Source organism: Oryzias latipes, chromosome 14, assembly GCF_002234675.1.
Source record: "Oryzias latipes chromosome 14, ASM223467v1".
Classification (NCBI taxonomy): domain Eukaryota; kingdom Metazoa; phylum Chordata; class Actinopteri; order Beloniformes; family Adrianichthyidae; genus Oryzias; species Oryzias latipes.
The window spans coordinates 27807353-27827277 of record NC_019872.2 but is presented as its reverse complement, the minus strand read 5'-3'; the positions used below and the strand labels follow the sequence as shown (position 1 = coordinate 27827277).

At 41.1% G+C, this 19925-nt stretch overlaps 1 protein-coding gene and 1 long non-coding RNA gene across 4 annotated transcripts in view; one reads left to right on the top strand and one right to left on the bottom strand.

The window, feature by feature from the left end:
• tmem132e (transmembrane protein 132E) overlaps positions 1-19925 on the top strand; it is a 477315-nt gene that overhangs the window by 367467 nt on the left and 89923 nt on the right. The window lies entirely within an intron of this gene.
• On the bottom strand, positions 398-3678 carry LOC111948666. The gene is made up of 6 exons (XR_002874639.1): positions 3496-3678; positions 2527-2755; positions 2239-2398; positions 2087-2154; positions 1833-1989; positions 398-801 (listed from the first exon to the last, which is right to left on the bottom strand). It is a non-coding gene; the product is annotated as an uncharacterized LOC111948666 (long non-coding RNA).

The window sequence follows — 19925 nt, the reverse complement described above, 5'->3', positions numbered from 1 at the left end:
AAATCTTTGGTGTTGGACCGGACGGAAAAGGAAAGAGGGGAAGAAGAGAGAGGGATGTTAGAGAGGGGGGGGGGGGGGTAGGGGGTGATAATAGGAGGGGAAGGGGGTAAGACCATGAAGCAGCATAAAGCAACAAGTTTACTGGTTGTTAATCATTATGGTAACGTTCAAATGTAGTACAAAAAGGGCGGAGCCTGTCCACACACACACTCAAATGTTATAAACACATGCTAGCTGCAAAAATGTCCACATGTCGACATGTACACAAAACAGATAGTGTTCACACGCATACTTATGCCTTAAAACCAACTAGTGTGAAATATTTCAGTCATTCAGTCATGCAAACTGTTAGTGCAAAGGTGAGCTAACACCTGTGCTCAGGTGAGTGTTTATGTTCTTCTAAAATGGATGGTGGAACGTGGAAAGAAGGAGGGAGAGTGCCCAGCCATCCCCACCTTCTGAATACTTCCAGATTTTAAACAACAAACACACTGACAGGTACACTGCTGAGGTACAAGGAAAAAACAAGATTATGTAACCACGTAAAAAAGTACCTGATAAAAACATTCTCTGAAACTTGCAGTCTACCAAATCCATTAACCAATTTGAGAACCAAATTAAGATAAAAAATAAGAATAAAAAATAAGAAAAAAGATGGAAGAGAAACCAGTCCGCATACTGTAGATCATAGCAGTGGCCTTAGAACCTGCTCTGCCCTACATTTGCTGACAAAGGCTTTCTTGAGCTTGGCCTCTTCAATTTGTTCCCAACCAGGTAGAGTGGCACATCTCAGGACATAAGCTGTAAGACAAGAACATTAAAATCTGGCATGAGTAAATTGATAACAGACAGCACATAACAAACAAAGATAACACTTCAAGCTAGAAGCAAACTAGTTTTATAAAAGCAGCTGCATAATGCTACCATAAGATTACGTTTCTGTCATCCCTAAAAGCAGCCACACGTCGCTAGAGAGGACATCTGTTTCAGTTAAAAGAATTGAAATGCAGCATACTATGGGCATTAACTATTTAACAAATAAGGTTCAAATCTGTTTCATTTCATTTTTCATGATACAGTCCAGATCAAACATTTAAGAAATGATCAAAATTCACATTTTGCATGGTTGGCTCTTAACAAGGGAAAAATAATACCCATGTCTTAATTGGGACGCTGAGGGCTGATCGTGCCGAACGGCAAACTGTGGAATAAAATATTTCAACGAATATATATTATGGTATGATTAAGAATTTTGTGGTCAATATTTTTTGGATTGTTCAGAATATTTCCATTAGTTTTTTAAAGTAGAGCACTTTGGCTTAGGTCTTTGTTCTGTTTGAGACTGAAGAATTACCACTTAGAGGTACAAAGGTAAAGGTTGGAAAAAAGTCTGTTATACTTAGAAAACTTCATAAAGCCACCCTTTAAATTGTATTTTATTTCTTTTAATATGACACAATCTTGCTATTTAAATCAAATTACCCCAAAATAAAAATTTTCAAAGCTAAATTTTAAGTTGGCCAGGGCTGCTCATTCCTGGTCCTTGGGATCCATCACCCTGCCTGTTTTCTAGATCTCCAAGCCCTGCTAGCTGTTGATCAGCTCAACCAGATGTCTCCACATTCTGACTGAATGAACACACCTGGTCCAGGTAATCAGCAGCAAGCAATTCATGGAGAGTTGGAAAACAGGCAGGCTGGTAGATCTCAAGGACCAGGGATGAGCAGCCCTGAGTTAGATTAATACAAGATTAATTAGAATAATTAACTGCAAGTCATGATTAACTATCACACCCAAAAATCAATCGCATGACAGCACTCATAAATATGTACCTTTGCAGAAACTCCAGGGTTGAAGCCAGCTCAGTTGGATAATGACTGTTAAAGCAGAAGTAGCTTCTGAACATCAGGCACAGTGCTGCAATGTTGTTGTGTACGATGGAGCGGTCCAAACTCAGCATGAACCTCCTTGGGGAAAAGCAAGACTGTCCTAAAGACAGAACAATGGATGAAGTAAACATGTCACTCATGTACAGTGTACAATGACAAAACCTTTAGAATAATTTAACACTTGAAACTTTACTTACCACATACAATCTCCTTGCATCGTCTGCAGCCTTTTAGAGTCTGGAAAAACGTCTTGCTTTCTTCATTTCTGCAACAAGAGTGCAAACCATTTCCTTCCTTAGTCTTGGGCCAGGTCCCTTTCCCCTCTGCACAAATTCCTCAGAAAACTTACTCCATGGAATTTCAAAGCTGTCCTCCCAGTCAATGTATGTACAGTCCTCAGCTTCTGGAAGATGTGGATGATGAACTTTTCTGTGACAATAACAAAAGTGATGATGATTGTGCTGGTGAGGTCTCAACAGATGATGATGCGCTGTTCTCTGGCGTTTGGTCTGCAACAAAAGACAAACAAACAGTATAAGTGTATAAAGTTTACACTGTACTGTCAGTGTGTTACCCATTCATATTCATATCCACTTCCGTGCATTACAAAAACTCATTTGTAATGTTTAAGACTCACATTTCAATTTCCAGAAAGCAAGACGTTTCCGGGCTTGAACAGGTCTCAAAGCTGGCAGCAAGTCAGCCTCTTCTATGAATCGTAGATCCTCATACAACTCCATTTATTCCAATGGACTGCAAATGTTCTTCCAGGATGTCTTTTGTGGCTCTGGTAGGACTTCCATAATGGCAGTGTGGAGGAACATGGGTTCTGATTCACTCATTTTCACGTGTAGAATTTAGATCACCTTGAATCAGAGAGGGGAAAAAAAACGTGTACACACATTTTACAGCACAAAAGATCTGGAAAGGTTTTTAAATATGATTTATATGATTCACTAAAATCCTCGTACATATCAGTGTTGACATGGTTGGCTTAGCTACATCTGTGCTCTCTAAACATCTCCACCACTGACAGAGGGCTGAGAACATGTTTCCCTAATATGCATACTTAAATATTCAGATTATGCTTTCTAGACATGTGAGCAGTTAATGATGACTTTACTTTAAACACATGTCCATGACCAGTTTCAAAAGATGACATGCCAGGCCAAACGTCTCCAAGATGATATTTTAAACAAGATAAAAGGTTTTTACAGCGTAAAAATTGAACATACAGTGAAACTGTACATTTTGAAGTTTGCAATAATGGAAATGGTCTGTGGTGTCGTCACACTGTGAATGGGACGAACCCTGCAGACCCTTAACTGAAGAGCGAAATGTCTCCAGTCACTTAGAACTCACGGCACGCGTTTGGTTGGAAAAATATCGAGGCTCATTCTGTAAACTCTGCACTGCAAATAACTCTTCAATGTCTCTATTTTTTATTTAAAAAAGCACAAGTTAACCTTTTTAAAATGTAATAATTACGTATACAGCCAAAGCCACCGCGAGTAGCCCAGACGTCTGCATTAGTGGCGGAGCTAGCTTAAAACACCTTTAGCATTCAACTGAGTTCAGAGTTGGAGGAAAGAAATCGCAAACTTACCGTGCAAACTTCAAAGATTTTACTTGAATCTTTTCCAGACAAGCAAAAAAATGTTGGAGATTCATCCCACGGATTGTTAAAACGCAGAAAAAATACGACAAACGCTCGTCAAAAGTCTCTCGTCCTCTCCACTTCTCCCGCTTGCAGAGTCCGGCCCGTTGGTGACGTCAACCACAGAGTTTTCCCTCCCACCGTGATCAACCAATCAGAAATCTGTGTCACGTGAGGCTGTGATACAGTTTAAAATTCAAATCGCGTTACTCCAGGCTTCAGTTTGTTCAATATGATGCAGACTAAAATCAAGAAAACAGAAAATATTTTCAGCTTGTAAGGCTGCATGAAGGGGGATTTTTAAAGACAAAGATAAAGTAACTCAAACTGAACCCCATAAATCTGTACCACCCTAAAAAGTTGATTTATTTATTTGATTATTTTTATTTATGCGTTTTATTTGTTTGTTTAAAATGTAAAATCTATTTTTTGTTCACTTTAAGGTGATCCAAATTTTATCCCAAATGTCCTTTATTTAGTTCAGACATCAATGTGTTAAATGTTTAATACCCACCAACATATAAGTGTGCGTATATGCACTTGTGCGTGTATGCATGTGTGCCAGTGCATGCGTGTGTTTGTGTTTAACTAAACCTAGCATCATTAACCCAACATACATTCTTGTTCATTTATGTTTATCTAAGCAGTCAAAAAAAAGTTTTTTAAATCGACACTGCAACGTTGTCTTGAAATTTCATGTTTTTAAAAAGTTTCAAAAATATGTCTTTTGAGGACATGACCGTCTTAATGATTTAACTTTTTTTCTCTTGAAATTGTAATAAAGTTATATAAATATGTAAGCAATAAACAACTTTTTTAAGTTGAACATAAATAAAATAAATAAAAAAATATTATTTTCTCGAGATGAACTGTAATGGTGTCATCATGAGACTCATTTTAGGGCTTGTACTATTCTCATTTTTCTTTTTGCTGAGACAATAAAAAAAGAGGCTAAAACAAGATCTAAATTATTGAGCAACGAGAGACAGAACCATTTATGTCTTTCACTAAGACGTAACTGAAAAAGGGATTTGAAGTAAGCATATCAAATTGAGACATACTTGAGCGCAACATAATATGGCTCATTTTTCTCTTAATTGAGATCTGGAGAAGAGACAGTTGTGAGAGAATTCTGAGATCTCAAACAGTGCTCACTGTGAGACTTATTTCTCAGGAGAAATGTTTGAGAAGAATGAGAAAAGCAGTTTAGTCTCAAACTGTTCTCATTTATGTCTAGGAGACGTAAATGTGACAGAAACGAGATCTCATCTTCAATTTTGCTTTGCTATGGGGGGGAACATCTTTAAGGCATGCCCTAAAAAGGGAAAAAAAATCATTTCCATGTAAATAAGATGTTCGTTCTGCTGTGATGAAAGGATGGCCCCTCTGTGTTGAACACCACATTCAATTCAGGTGTTTGATTCTCACAGTCAACGCCACCTTAAGAGTCTTTAGCTGAAGCTAAAGGATTCATACGTCTGGGATTTGTATTATCTAATCTATTCAGGCTGAATTCAAACAGGGCTTGTAAGGGTGCAGCAGATTGCAATACTGTATTTTCAGGACAGTTTTCGGTGACAGAGGGCGGAAAAACACAAACTTTGGACTTTAGGCTGTTTTAGGCATTGTCCTTTTTTGTTTTTGGTTGCTTTTTGTGACTTGGATGCTTTGAAATAAGGAACGTATGCATCACGTATGATATACATTTGTGAACTACACCGTACCTATAAATGTAGTGTACAGCTGTAAATCCAGACTTATTTGTTTAGTGAAAAACGTACCAAAGCTAACAGCCCTTTAAAGTCATGTCATGACTGCCAGCTGAGCTTCTGTAGTTTGGAGATGTGCTGAAAAATATCAGGCTCTGATGACTGATCTGAGCCTCTAAACCAGACATGTCCAAAGTCCGGCCTGGAGGACAGATCATGTGTCCCTTGTTCAAATTTTCCCCAGCCCCCCGGCTCCTGTCTTAAAATCAATAGCATGTGGCCCCCAGCACTTTCTAAGAACTAGAACTTCTTGATTGCGATTGGCTAAATGACATTGTAAGCCGTTGTAAACGAACTGAATAAGATAACTATTTGTCCTATTTTCTCGTTCATGTGATTTATTTTTGGAAGTTTACATTGATCATTTAAAAAGTGAATAATAAGTAGCATTTCATAGAAACCCAGTTTAAATATTGACAAAGTTTTTTCCAGGTAAAACCTCTGAGCTTTACAATGACAGCAAACACAACAAAAAGTGTGTTAGATTACAAAATAACAACGTTTCTAAGGAATTATAATAAATGTTATGTTGTTACTGGTTTCCACAGAAACTAAAGCGTGTGTCTTGCAAATCTCTAGCATCAGAACCAAGCAAATAATATAAACGGTCTTTGATTGAGAGAACATCTTATTAAAGGATTTATGAAACCACAAACAGCATTTATGAAAATGTTTCAGGATGTTTGCTTTCATGCGGGTCACCTGCGTTCCCCGTACGTTTTTCCTCTGTAGTCTGCTTGTATCAGAAAAGCAGTTGGGACCACAGGCGGGGACCCTCCCTCCCAATTTCTGTCATGGTTTTAGGTTTTTCTGCTTTTGTGTTCAAGTTGTTTTTGGTTCTGTGATGTTTTGAGTTAACTTCCTGTTTTACTTTGTAGTGTTTCCTGGTTTGTTGTAGTTTTGAGTTTTACTTTGGTCCCCATCCTTCCTGATTGTGTTCACCTGTGTCTCGTTTGTCTGCATGTATTTAAGTCTTGTCATTCCTTTCCTCCTGTGCTGGTCCATAGTATGTAAGTCTGCTCTCCCTGTTTCGAGTCTTTCGAGTGTTTAGTGTTTCAAGTTTCTAGCCTGCCGTATGCAGTGGTTTTGGTTTTGTGTCTTTAGTTTTGTTTATTAAAGCCCCCGTTCCCCTGCAACCTCCTGCCTCCTCTCCTTCTCTGCACCTGGGTACTCCCTCATCCGCTCCCCGTGACAATTTCTGAGGCAATCTTATATCTTTGTAGACAAATATTGACAAAAACTCATCAATACTCATGCTCTCAAGCTCTTTTAAGAATTGTTAAAGAAGTGGCTAAAAGAACTACTGTCTTAATATTAATAATAACTGTAACAACCATAAAACTGTTTAAAATACTTTTTTGTAAACTTTCCACTTGTAGTGGCCTACCACTCTGCTCTTCCCATTTACCACCCTACCAAAGACTTCTGCCCCCCATAAAATGTTCCAGCTCTGCAACTGGTTGAGACTAAAGTTTAAAGATCCGCTCCAGTGAAAATGTTATTTTTGCCTTTTTTTTAAAACTGCTCTCATACATAAAGAAAATTAAGATTAAAATTGCATTTCTGAGTATTTCTTTATTCAAATCTATGTGAATCGGGAGCAGACGAAGGAAAAGCATTTAGAAAAAGGCCAGTATCTGTGATGCAGGTGCTTCAGTGAGACGCTCCATTCCGACACATCCGCTTGCAGCCAAATGGATTCATGGACGTCTTGGGTTTCCTCTTCGGAGTTGGCGTCTGGATAGCTCCAACGTTGCTCACCATTTTCGCTAATGTCATCTTGGGGTTACGAGGGACTGTAGGAAAGTGGGAGAGAATGCAAATTAAAGGGATGAATGAAGGCAGGCTTACTCCATCCCAACAGACCAAGGGCCACATCAGCATACTGGTTGTCCTCAAAGGGCCAGATATGACTTATAGATGTGAATAAATGTAATGAAAAATAATGTAACTACTCCTTAGTTTGAAAGAACTCATTTATTTATTTATTCTAACTTTTTAAAGTGACAATTACAGTTGCATAGAAAACATATGTTTGCTTGTTACTCTAGCATAAATCCTTTTACATTTGATTCTGTCAGGTTAGGTTATATTGACAGACTTTAAGTCCTAATGCATAGTTGCCCATAAGTCCAATTCCCTCTAGGTGTGAATAAATACATCCCGATTTTTAGTTTTTATTTTAAGAAATTAAGAACTTTTATGCCCTCACAGGCCACATAAAAGGACATGCATGGTGGGCCACATTTTTGACACGTGTCCTAGAAAAAGGCACGTTTTTGGATTTAGACTAAGAACGGCTAAATCATAATTCAAAGACCACTGGGAATTCTTCAAAAATGGATCAAAAGATGATCAGAGTGAGACTTTAGTGCAAATGTTTGAAACATTTTAGCCCAAATTTCTCCGATAGTTCCTATCTTATCGATTCAAATGAAAAGTTTGATTTATTTACATGTTTTCTTCTTTGTGTGCCCGTCAAATAACATTGAACTCACTTTTACTTTGGAAATGTTTCTACACATTTGAGGTATTTTGTCTGTCAACAAAGCAGAAAAAACAGAACAATGTGACATCAGTGGGACTCTTCTCTGTCTGCTACGGTGAATGTGAAGGAAAAAAACCTCAGACATTTGCATTAGCAGTGGTCTCACTTGAAAATGTAGAAGGTTGTCTTCTCTTAGAAAAAGGAGGTGACATGAGCAGATTGGGGCCAATCAGCTTAATTAAAAGTGTAGCTATTCTCCTGTGTTCGGCTGAGCCGCTTTTACCTCTTAGACGTCCCTTCAGGGTGAAATTAAACATGGTTTAATGTCTTTTAAATCTTCGTGAGCTCTCAAAGCTGAGCCTGAAGCAGCGCTTGGACCAGTATCAGCTTTGACTTAACACTTTTTTTTTCTTTTGTCCTTGTTCTGCTGTGAGGAGCCTCTAGACTGGACTAGACTGCACTAATACCCCCAGAGAAAGAGAGTGCCAAGACACCTTTTGTGTTTGGCAGTAAGCAGCATTCCAGATTAATCAGGATTTGCTGGCCGATTCCCGAAGTTGAAACAAAAGCTTTTTCTCAGCTCTTTCCTAGTCCCTCCAAATTTGCATTTGGGTTATTGAGCGTGTGAAGCCCAACATCAGCAGTGACACACACGGCAAACAATTGCCCTCACGGTTTGGATTGCACATGCACGGGCTGGAGCAGAGTCAGATGGGATGAGATTATCGGCTCTTTCCGCAACACCCTCTCACGTGTTGCAGAGACAGACATCTGCTAATTGAGCTTTGTGACAAGAGGCGAGAATCCAGTCAGAACAAGCAGCAACAAGACTGCAGAGACGAAACCCCAACAGTTTCTGAAGTCTGTAATTACATTGTCTTTATCTTTTCCATAGCAACAGACATCACAGGACTCCATTACTGATTTTTGTATTTATTCTACCAATCTGTCTTGCCCTCTGGGTCTTCTGCTGATATCGTTGCATAAATAAAAACATCTAAATTTGGTCGAATTACATCAGTCCTTCAGAGTCTGTCTGCAGGAAGAGCCGCTCCACAAAACAACTGAATCATTCTCTGCTGCTTTCTCTCCTCCACCGAAACGTCGCATTAGGCCAGACCCGACTGCCGTTGTCTTTTGATTTCAGAAATAACCGAATAAGTGAGCCTGCCGATAACGTCCCTGGCCGCATGGCCCGTCCTCTGTGTTCACTGGGAGCGCGGCGCTCTTTCATGAGCTGCAGAAAACGAGCATTGGGTCTTTCTGCTCAGCCAAATGAACATCTGCAGCCATTGCTGCTCCGCTCCTCGCCACTAACGGCGTTGCACCCGCATCGACTCTGACACCTCTCTTGACTCCAACATAATGAGGAGCTCATTGCATTAGCTTAGAAGGGGCCGTTCGGGGAGCTCCGGAGTGAAATGTGCAAGAAATTTTCATCACAGATCGACGGCAAAAGCAGAAGACGTCAGGCTTTTCAGCTCCATCTGACATTTGTGCATAGAGTTCATCGCAGCAATGATTTTTTCTTTCACAGTGTGAGATTGTCACAGCCTTGAGGCAATTACTGTGACATCTTTATGTTTGCATTTTCAAAGCATCATCTTGTTGTCTTTTTTTTTTTTTGCATTGTTAGCTCTCCTATAAAAGACATGGAAAGGATTCTGTGGGGAGCTTTTACCTTGCTTCTGTTGAGGCACGTTGTATTAATTTTCTGTATGAGTGAGCAGGAATTATGCGGAAAAAATGTGCGTGGTCGGTGACAAATAAAAAACTGAGGTGGTGATGCTGTTTATTTAAAGGCACGGCTGATTGAACGGGTCAGTGAAGGCCCACAAACAAGAAACAAAGGTGCTCTGCTTCAAAGTTTACACATGACGTAACATGCTGATGTTGAAACTTTGTGCACAGCCGAGTATGTAATTGAATCATATGTCACTGAACACGTAAAAGCACCTTAACTGACCAAGGACAGATAAAAAACCAAAAGTCTGCTTTGGTTTTTAATAATGCATAACTTCATGGAATGGAACCGGTTGGGTTTGCAGCTGCAGATGTGGAGAAGTTTCTGCAAAGTGCCTCTTCAAGAAAAACTAAAGCAACTTGTTCCCATAGATGTAGAGGAAGAAAGGCTGCGGCAGCCAAATTTAGCCCCATTTTGTGCCGTAATGCAGAGTGGAGTGCAGCTGATGCCTCGGAGACATTAAAGTGATGACATTTTACTTGTTTATTTACGTTCTGTGCGGCGCTTTTGGGGCCGCTGCAGTTTCAGGCTCTATCTGTTTTACTCCCTGACGCCGTCTCTGCAGGCGCCGTGCGAACTGTTGTCACAGCCCATCTAATGTCGGCTTTGCTGCATCCCAATTGGCAGCATAACAAGCCACTTGTGAGTGCCAGACAACGGAGTCCGATCTGTCCGAGGCCGACGGGCTGCGAGGAGGGGCTTTGTCGAGCCGTTTGTTGTCTGTGTGGAAACAAAAAAACTTTGGGAGGTTTCATCACTGCGAGGGAAGCCGTAGGTCCTGGTTTTTCACCTTATCGTATCTCTAATGTGTCTGCAGAATGAGGGAAAGATGGTGAAATCCGTTGGGAGATCCAATTATGTGAGGGCTTTCTGCAATTCAAACAGCTAGTGGTGCAGTGGCCAGCATGGGGGCCTCTAAGAAGGCAAACTTTCAAATGCTAAAGTTCTCCTGAGCTGCATCAACTCTGCAACTTATAACAGATGCATAAAAAGAGAGAGAGGGGGGGGGGGGTGAAGATACTCAGTGTCTTTGTGAGGTTTCTCCTGCGTTCCTCCAGCAGTCCAAAAATACCCAGACCATCTGACGTAGTGATTTCTGCCTCCGCTTTAGCCCCGTGATGGATTGCTTATCATGTCGCCGTGTGTCCTTCTCTCTTCAAGCATCAGCTGGGATCCGGTTCAGTGGAATGAGGCAGATATTTTTCACAAGAAAGGCAAATGTTTGAAAGCTTTCCGTCTTCTAAAATGATTGGTTGAAACGCTATAAAGCCTTCACCCACTGTTTTCCTGTTTCTCGTTTTTATTCTAGCATCTTCCGCCAGTTTTTTGTCGCTTGACTCCTACAATTTTTCAATGTACAGTTGTGACTTCTGGTCATTCAAATCCTTGAACTTTTCAAGATATTCCAGGATTTTTGCCTCCATTGAAATATATGGGGAATCCTTTGTGCAGAAGCTCGCTGATTCGATACCTGGCATTTTACACAAAAATATTTTTTTCGTTCGCAGTGGCGTAGTGGTTAGCGCTCTTGCCTCACAGCAAGAAGGCCCCTGGTTCAAGTCCCGGCTGGGGGACCGGAACCAAAACACCAACGGGGGACCTTTGTGTGCCGAGTTTGCATGTTCTCCCCGAGCATGCGTGGGTTCTCTCCGGCTTCCTCCGACCGTCCAAAAACATGCTTCATAGTTTCATTGGTTACTCTTAATTGTCCCTAGGTGTGAATGTGAGTGTACATGGGTGTGTGGTTGTGGCCCTGTGACAGACTGGCGACCTGTCCAGGGTGTCCCTGCCTTCGCCCACTAGTAGACGGGATAGGCTCCAGCAGCCCCGTGACCCCGAAAGGGACTAAACAGATTAGAAGATGAATCTTATTTTTTTTATTGTGCTGTTTTCTCTTTATTTATGGTCAACTTTGATCATTATATATTTTTTGCCAAATGTTTCCCTTTAAGTTTAATTTTCATTCAGCGATATTGCATTCAACCCTGCATTTTCACATGTATTTGGGGGGTGTGGTGAGAAAGCAAGGGTTTACGGTTAGGGTGGAGCTGCAGCTTTTCATCACAGTCTGGTCCTTGGAGTAAGAGGTTGCAGGCTTTGCAAGGTGAGAGATGAAGAAGCACAGATATAGTTCAAAGTCGCAGACAGAGGAAGCTGGAGACCAGCTGGCGGTTAATACAGTGGAAAAAAAATGCGTGCCCCCCTCCCCTGTAGTATATCTGTCACACACCGCGGCAGCCTGTGAGCTACAGTGAGATAATACACGTTCAGGCATGTCAACTTCATTGTATGCTGCTTTTGTTGCACAGGCTTTCACTCACAGCGAGACACGAGCCGTAAACCCGGCTGTTTAAACTTAAAAGCCCCTTTTTCTCTTTTCCTTTTTTGTTTTGAACAGAATATTTGTGTTTTATCACTTCCTTCTGAAAAGCGAGTGGAGCCAGTGCAATCGCCTGGGTAACCACTTGGTGGCATTTTCAAAAAATTTAAGTTAAGCCACATTAAGATAAGATAAGATATTCCTGTATTAGTCCCACGATGGGGAAATTTCCTTGTTGCAGCAGCAGTACAGGAACAGAGAGCGATATATAAAGAAGAAGAAAAACTATGGAGTCAATATGCACACATGTATACACAATATACACATACATTTCCAAAAAATTGCACAGGATGACCATATAATCAGTTATTGCACAGGGTAAAAGAAATATGACAGAGCTGATGATGTTGGTTAACGTGGTTCACTGGGAGCAGCTAAGGTTGTACAGTACAGTCTAACGGCAGCAGGTAGAAACGACCTGCGGTGTCGCTCCTTCAGACATTTAGGATGTCTCAGTCTGACGGTGAAGGAGCTGCACAGTGAGGACACAGACTCATACATGGGGTGGGCGTGAGAAGCAACACAAAACACGCTCATGCTTTTCCCCCAAATCTTTTTAGGATCATTTTCTGGAGGATAGTTTTATTTTTGGATGTTGTAGTAGGTTTAGGGGCTAGAAGACGTTTCACCTCTTATCCAAGATGCTTTGTCAATTCTGAAATTAGCCGGTCAAAGAGCTGGTATATATGCGCTCATGGGGGAGGAGTCAGACCTGAAACTGGATGGTATTGTCAACTTGGCCTCCATGGTTCGGGTCGTTAGGAGGCCTTTGTCCTCAGCTGGGGCCTGTCCGAAAAACTAAAAAGGATTTTCAAACAACATAATTTCCCAGTTCATCTCAAACCAGTTAATACTCTCAGACAAAAACTGGTTCATCCAAAGGACAAAATTCCTAGCTACAGAGTAATGTTGTGTTCTCTATCCACTGCAAAGAGAACTGCATTGAACAGTATATAGGAGAAACCAAACAACCTCTACACAAGCGGCTTTACCAACATCGCAGAGCCAACCCAAGTGGACCTGAGTCTGCAGTGCAGCTCCACCTGAAGGCCACAAACCACTCGTTCGAGGACAGTGAAGTCCGAATTCTAGGCAGAGAGAAAGGATGGTTTGAGCGAGGAGTGAAAGAAGACATCTTTGTCAAGAAGGATAAACCTTCTCTTAATAAGAACGGTGGTCTCAGGTTTATTCTTCCAGCTATCTACGGCAGTGTCTTGAAACCTAAACAAACTGAACCAGTTCCACCTGGGTCGTTAATAGCTGAAAGAGATGACCAGTTTAGGGAGGGAGTCACTGGCTCCCCAACCCCCAGCTGAGGACAAAGGACTCTAAACGACCCGAAACCATGGAGGCTAAGTTTACAATACCATCCTGTTTCAGGTCTGACTCCTCCCCCATGGACGTATATATATACCAGCTCTTCGACCAGCTATTTAAAAATTCACAAAGCCTCTTGGATAAGAGGTGAAACGTCTTCTAACTTTAAAACCAAGTCCAGATGACAGCCCCTAAACCTACTACAATGGAACCAACCTGGATGAATGAAAGTCTTCATAGACATTTGGATGTTATTTCATTTTCATATTCGTGGTTAACCCATTACAGACCCACTCCAATAAAAATTGTGTTTAAGGTATTTTTAATTTTCATGTTCTTTTCTGATGATTGAGGACATATATTAAGAAAATTAAGCTCAGAATTGCTGCGCTCTATTCTGATCATCCACCTGCAGACAAATAGATCCTTGAACGTCTTTGTTTTCCTCACCTGAACTGGAATCTGGATCTGAACTGTTCGGCTGGATAGCTCTGATATTGATCGCCATTTCTGTTTCCCCACTTGTGTTAGGTTGGGGGTGTGAGGGGCTGTAAGCTATCAGCAGAGTCTATGAACAGATGGGTGACAGGAAGTGTGGGCGGGCTTACTTTGCCTTGCCCAAAACTCTGAGGCAAATTTCAAATGAACTTCTTCCGCTCTGCAATAACTATGTCCTAGAAAACGGCACTGGTTTTTAGAATTTGGCTAAAAACTGCATCATTATCCTTAAAATACCACTGAGAGAGCTTTAAAAATAGACCAAAAGATTATCGAAGTGGGATTTCAACACCAGGGCTGTCCCTGGAAACAGGAAATGGCGCCCTATGAGCTATTGGAAAACTTTGATTGCTTGTGCAATGAAGGTATTTGGAACTGCTTCTCAGAGCTGAGAAAAGCAGCTTTGTGCCGATGTGCAGCATTTTAAGTGTTGCATATTAGCAAAAAGCTGCTGTTGTCTGCATCAGAATTTGTTCAAAAAAGCTAATAAATGCTAATACGAGCTTCAACACTTGAGCTACAACTCTAGTGTTCACCCTGAAATATCGGCGCTGTTGACAGTGACGGCAAAATAACACGCGCTCTTTGAGCTGCTGTAACTCTTTGACCGTTTGTGCTCTTAACTAAATTCTAACCCAGAGAAAAGTGGTTTTGCGTCGACGTGCAACACTTTACTAACACAAAGCTAGTATAGTGTTGGCAAAGCCACTTCTCTCCACATCCGAACCAGTATGTTTACGTAGATTGTATGGATCCCTCACTACTGAAAGGTGTTGCAGATCAGCACAAAACTGCTTTCTCACTTTCAGAATCCCTTCCATTAATTGATTAAATCTCCTCATTCCTGGTCCTCCATCTACCACCCTGCCTGTTCACCAGCTCTCCCTGTACTGCTTGCTGTTGATTACCTGGACCAGGTGTGTTCGTCCAGTCAGAATGTGGAGACATCGGATTGAGCCAATCAGCAGCTAGCAGTACTTGGAGATCTTGGAAACAATCAGGGGGGCAGATCTCGAGGACCGGGAATGAGCAGCCCAAGCCTAAATGGTCTGAGTTACGGTAATTCAAAGAGCGCCAACAGCTCCACCGTTACAGGGTTGTAATTGTGTTGAAATAGAGGCGTCGCCATTTATTGTCCAACCCTGATGTCTAAAGTGGCGCATGTGGGCGTGTCCAATGACTGATAAACGTTTGGAAAGGTAGGGCTTGATGACGTCGTATCTGTTAAATAAGGCAAACATCCAAAAATCATAAAACATTCATTTCAAATTGGCCTAAAACAAACCAAAGGTCATGTGACCAGACACTCGTGGTCCTGTACTTCCAGAGTGGGTCTTGTCCGGGAAAGGCCCATTCATTGACTTTTTTTTTTTCTTTCTTTTTCCACAATTTTGTCACACACTGCAGACGAGTCTGAGCTGCTTCAGATGCCTCTTTATTCTGTGCTGGACAGAACGTCCACCTTCACAGAGCCCTGAAAGGAGGCTTCAGACCACCCAGGCTGTTTGCCTGGGTGGGTTTTCTCTGAACGTCCGTTTCTCAGCTGTGAGGGCTCTTCTGAAAAACCAAAAACGGCCTTACCTTGTTAGAATCCAGGCAATCCAGATAACGGGAGAAAAAGGTGACATTAGCATCGCGCATTTCAAGTAGACGTTAAAACCAAAGAGAACACAGGGTTTGTGTTGCAAACAGACATGTAGATTCAGGTGATACCGTTTCATGCATGATCTCTGAGCTTTTTCTTCCTGTTTAACTCAACTCAACTCAACTCATCTTTATTTATATAGCACTTTCAGTCAACAGCCGCCGACACAAAGTGCTGAACACAAGAAAAGAAGAAAACAAACACTAAAACATCTTAAAACACAAGATTAAAAATAGAGAGATAAAACAATAAAAACCAGTACAGCAACACAGCAATAACAGAAGTCTCATGTCGTATTAAAAGCCAGAGCAAAAAAAATGGGTTTTCAGGCGTGTTTTAAAAATGGACAGTGATGGAGCTTCTCTTACTGACAGTGGCAGAGAGTTCCAAAGCTTTGGAGCAGCGACAGAGAAAGCTCTGTCCCCTCTGAGCTTCCGTCTGAACCTCGGTACCTCCAGAAGCAGCTGATCAGCTGATCGGAGGCACCGGGCCGGCGAATAGGGAGAGAGAAGTTCAGAGAGGTACAGCGGGGCAAGATCGTGTAAAGATTTAAAAACAAATAAAAGAATCTTAAAGTGAACTCTAAAATTCACAGGCAGCCAGTGGAGCGAAGCTAAAATTGGCATGATGTGGTCTCTCTTACGTCCTCCAACCAGAAGACGGGCAGCTGCATTTTGAACACGTTGGAGACGTGAGAGAGACAACTGGCTGAGTCCAACATACAGAGAATTACAGTAATCCAGCCGGGACGTGATGAACGCCTGGATTACTGTTTCAAATTGTGCAGCTGTTAAAAAAGGTTTTACCTTAGCAAGTTGGCGAAGATGAAAAAAGCTACACTTCACCATTGAGCCTTTCTGCTGATCCAGTTTAAAACCCAGATTAGAAACATTTGTTTTTAAAAAGTTAGTCAAGGGACCCATATCAACTTGGTAAGGTTCACTAAAATCACTTGGTCCAAAATATAAAACTTCTGTTTTATTTTCATTAAAACTCAAAAAGCTAAGGGCCAACCAGTCCTTAATGTCCTGAAGACATGACAGGAGCTGCTTCATGGAGAGATCATCTTTTTTTAACGGCAGATAGATCTGGCTGTCATCCGCGTACAAGTGAAAAGAAATGCCGTGCTTCCTCAAGATTGACCCTAAGGTTTAAGGCGGATGTTTTGTGCAAACAAAGAGTTGTTCCTCCCGAGGTTTCTGCTCAATCTGCAACCCAGAGAAGAACGAAATTCCTGCAACATTTTCCAGATAACCTGGTCTGTCTTTGACGAGCTGTAAGCAGGTAAAAATGATGACGACGGAGATTTTGAAGGTGATTCTCCTAAACCTCCTGCTTCAGAAAAAGTCACTTTAAAAACGGGGACAAACTTTCACTGATTCAAGAGAAATCCTTCGAGGAAAAGTCTCTTTTTGATGAGAAGCTCTCTGCCCACTGAAAGGCGTTCCTGCTTTTGCCGCCAGAACAAAGGGAAGTTCTTAGAAGTGAAGAGAAGGACGAAGAACATCTGAGGACGTCCTGCTGTGAGTTGGGCTCATTTCCCACAGATGCCATCAGAGGCGTATCTGGGGAGTTCGAGGCCCGTAGAACACCTCACACTCTTTGTTTTTATTCTTTGAAGACCTTTTTAGTGGGTGGAGGTGGGAAGAACGTGGGGGGGTGTCCAGGTGACAACAATGGAAAGGCCTGAGTGAGCGTTCGGCACGTGTGAGGAATCAAACCCCTTTAGGTCACTCTCCTTTGTTGACTACGTGTAAATTCAATCAATTTTGATATTTTATTGTTAATAAAACATTTTAATTAATGTGCGTTTTCCATATGACGTGCAGATTTCGGCTTAGATTTCAAAATAAAGGTGCTTTTGCCGAAACAAATCTTCAAACTGACTCAATAGAAAACAAGATTATTGATGGAAAGTCAATAACAAGATGGTACCCCCTCCCTCTCATTTAATATAAATTCTGACTTAATTTTTTTTCTGCTCTTTTTCTTGATTGTATTGGAAAAATTTTAATTTAAGGAGGAAAAGGAAAAAAAGGGGAGAAATTTCGGAACAGGAGGTGTTGGCTTCTGCAGAATCGGTCGTCTTTAATCTACATAAACCATGTGGCAGAAGACATGAATGCCGTTGCTCTGAAGGTCCGCCCTCAACTGTACGACTACACAACCTGACTGTCCGGTCAATATGAGGCTGAGCTTCTGCTGCATCAGGAAGCTTAAAGCTGGAAGAGCAAACATTTATGCAGCGTCTGAGCCAGAAGTCTCGCCTTCAGACTGTCAAAATAAAAATAAATAAAAAAAGTGCACGTTGGCAGGGCTGGGATCGTCATGGTCAATGTTTAAAGTCCCATCATCTGACAGACAGGCGGGGGGGCAAATGTATTTCACTCATCCCCTCGGGGGGGGGAGGTAAGCCGCTATTAAAGTCATGTGCCGACCCCTTAATGCTGAGTTTTGCATCCGATCCCATTTTAAGAGTCTTCAGTTCAGCCCAAACATGGATTTGAACCCCATCTTAGTGCAGACACTCTACTACTAGCCCACTGATCTGTTAAGTGGATCATAGCAGTGACATATAGTTGAGCCCACTGTTCATTGGCATTGCTAACATTCCTCATGAGCAGCAATGACCAACATGTTTGAGTGTTGGAGCGGACGGCCTTTGCTCTCTGAGGGGTTTGGACGTTCCTTATGGTGACACGAGGACTGATTATTGATGTGGCTTTTAATCTTTTATAACTTCTTATATTTTCAAAGTAGGTTTCTATTTGTCTTTTGTGTCAAGCACCATGTTGATGAAAGTTGCTCTACAAATCGTGATCGATTGATTGAGACTGCAGATCCATTCACGCATCTCTTTAAAGCAGGTTTGTGGGGTTTTTGTGTGTTGTGCAAAATCAATTCACCCACCAAAACCTGAAGAAAACCTTTCACATTGACACTATTGGAAGTATTTTTATTCTTTTTTCCATACGATCAGTTAGAAAAAAGCCTTTCCTTTCATGTGTGTTTTTCCTGTTTCTTTCTCTTTTCTTGTTTTCAAACATCTACTGATTTTTTCTAATAATCAAAGCTCTGTTTTAGTTTCAAGCTTGTTTGGTTTCTGATTGATTTTGCTCATTTTGTTGTTATTGCTTGACGCTGTGTTTTTGTCTTCCTGGTCATGCAAATATCTGTCTCTCTCTCTCTCTCTCTTTTTTTTGTCTGCTGTCTTTGAGCCCGATGGTGGCGTTCATCTAAAAACTGAGCAAGACGCTCACATCGGTTAACTTAAGTCCTCCATGTGACAAATGACTGCAAACTTTCCAAAACCATGGTTTTTCTCCAAAACTCCACCTGCAAATACTATGAACAGAATCCAGCTCTGATCTAAAACAAAAACTTGTACGTCTACATGTCTTGGCAGTAGTTTTGCTATTAAATTATAGTATTTTAGCAGAGTTTTCATTTTAAAGTGAGCCATAATGACGATAATAGTTAGGGTTTCATCATAAAGATTAAAATAATTGTTGCAATTTATCAAATTTAGTTCTTTTTTCCAACACTGGATTGCAGTTCATAGCATGATACTAAATTATAGATTTATGCTAAATTGCTGTTTCAGTTTAACTGCTAATTAAGCGTTTCAGACTCCTACAGTGTCGTAGCAGCATTTTGGTCCACACCATTGGTTGTTTTTCAACCGCTAAGCTCTCACATTCACTCAAATGCTCACAGGTTTGTTTGACTTTCTTGTGTTTTAGCTAATTATAACACCATGAAAGGCTCAGCTGCAGCTTTTTCTGCATCAACATGTGCAGTGTTGTGGTCACAGAGGAGACTAATCTGCAGCTGCTGGTCTGGAGATTTAGTTTTCTGAAGTATTTCTAAAAAAATCTTTTTTTCTTCCTAAATTTAGCACAAAAAATGCAATTAGGGGATAAGGGACACCTGCATGCTATTAATTAGAAGACATACATTTATTCTAGTTAAAGTTAACTTGATGGAGATGCAATGAACATTTCAAAAATAATTAAAGCTGCAGGCAGGGATGTGAGGTGCACAGGCCATCCCCCCTTCCATCAACTGGCTGAGCAGCTGCTACATGCCCCTCACTCTAACCTTATGCCCCTGCCAACCTGGTCAGACTTGCACAGGACAAAGTCATGAAGAATAAGCACAATTTTTTTCAGAACTGTGGCTTTTCTGATGCTTTGTTTTTCTCCCTAGCAACCATTTTCTTCAACAGATTTATGAAATTTAGAGTAGACTTCCATATCATGTTTCATGTCATTTTGTTCGACTTGAGCCACCAATTCATATACGATAATAATTTTTACCACATTTTAGTAAAAACTGTGCGAGCAACAGGGGGCCGCCACTTTTGCAAGCTCGCCACGCTAACGCCGTTCAAAATCGACAACGGCTATAACCGACTGTTAACATTTTTTTGTCAGTCTGTGTGTTCATTGTCCTAGGAAAGAAGAATTGCAAAAACAAATCCGGTCCTTGCAGTCTAGGACTGCCAAAATAAAATGAAAACTAAAACATCAATTACA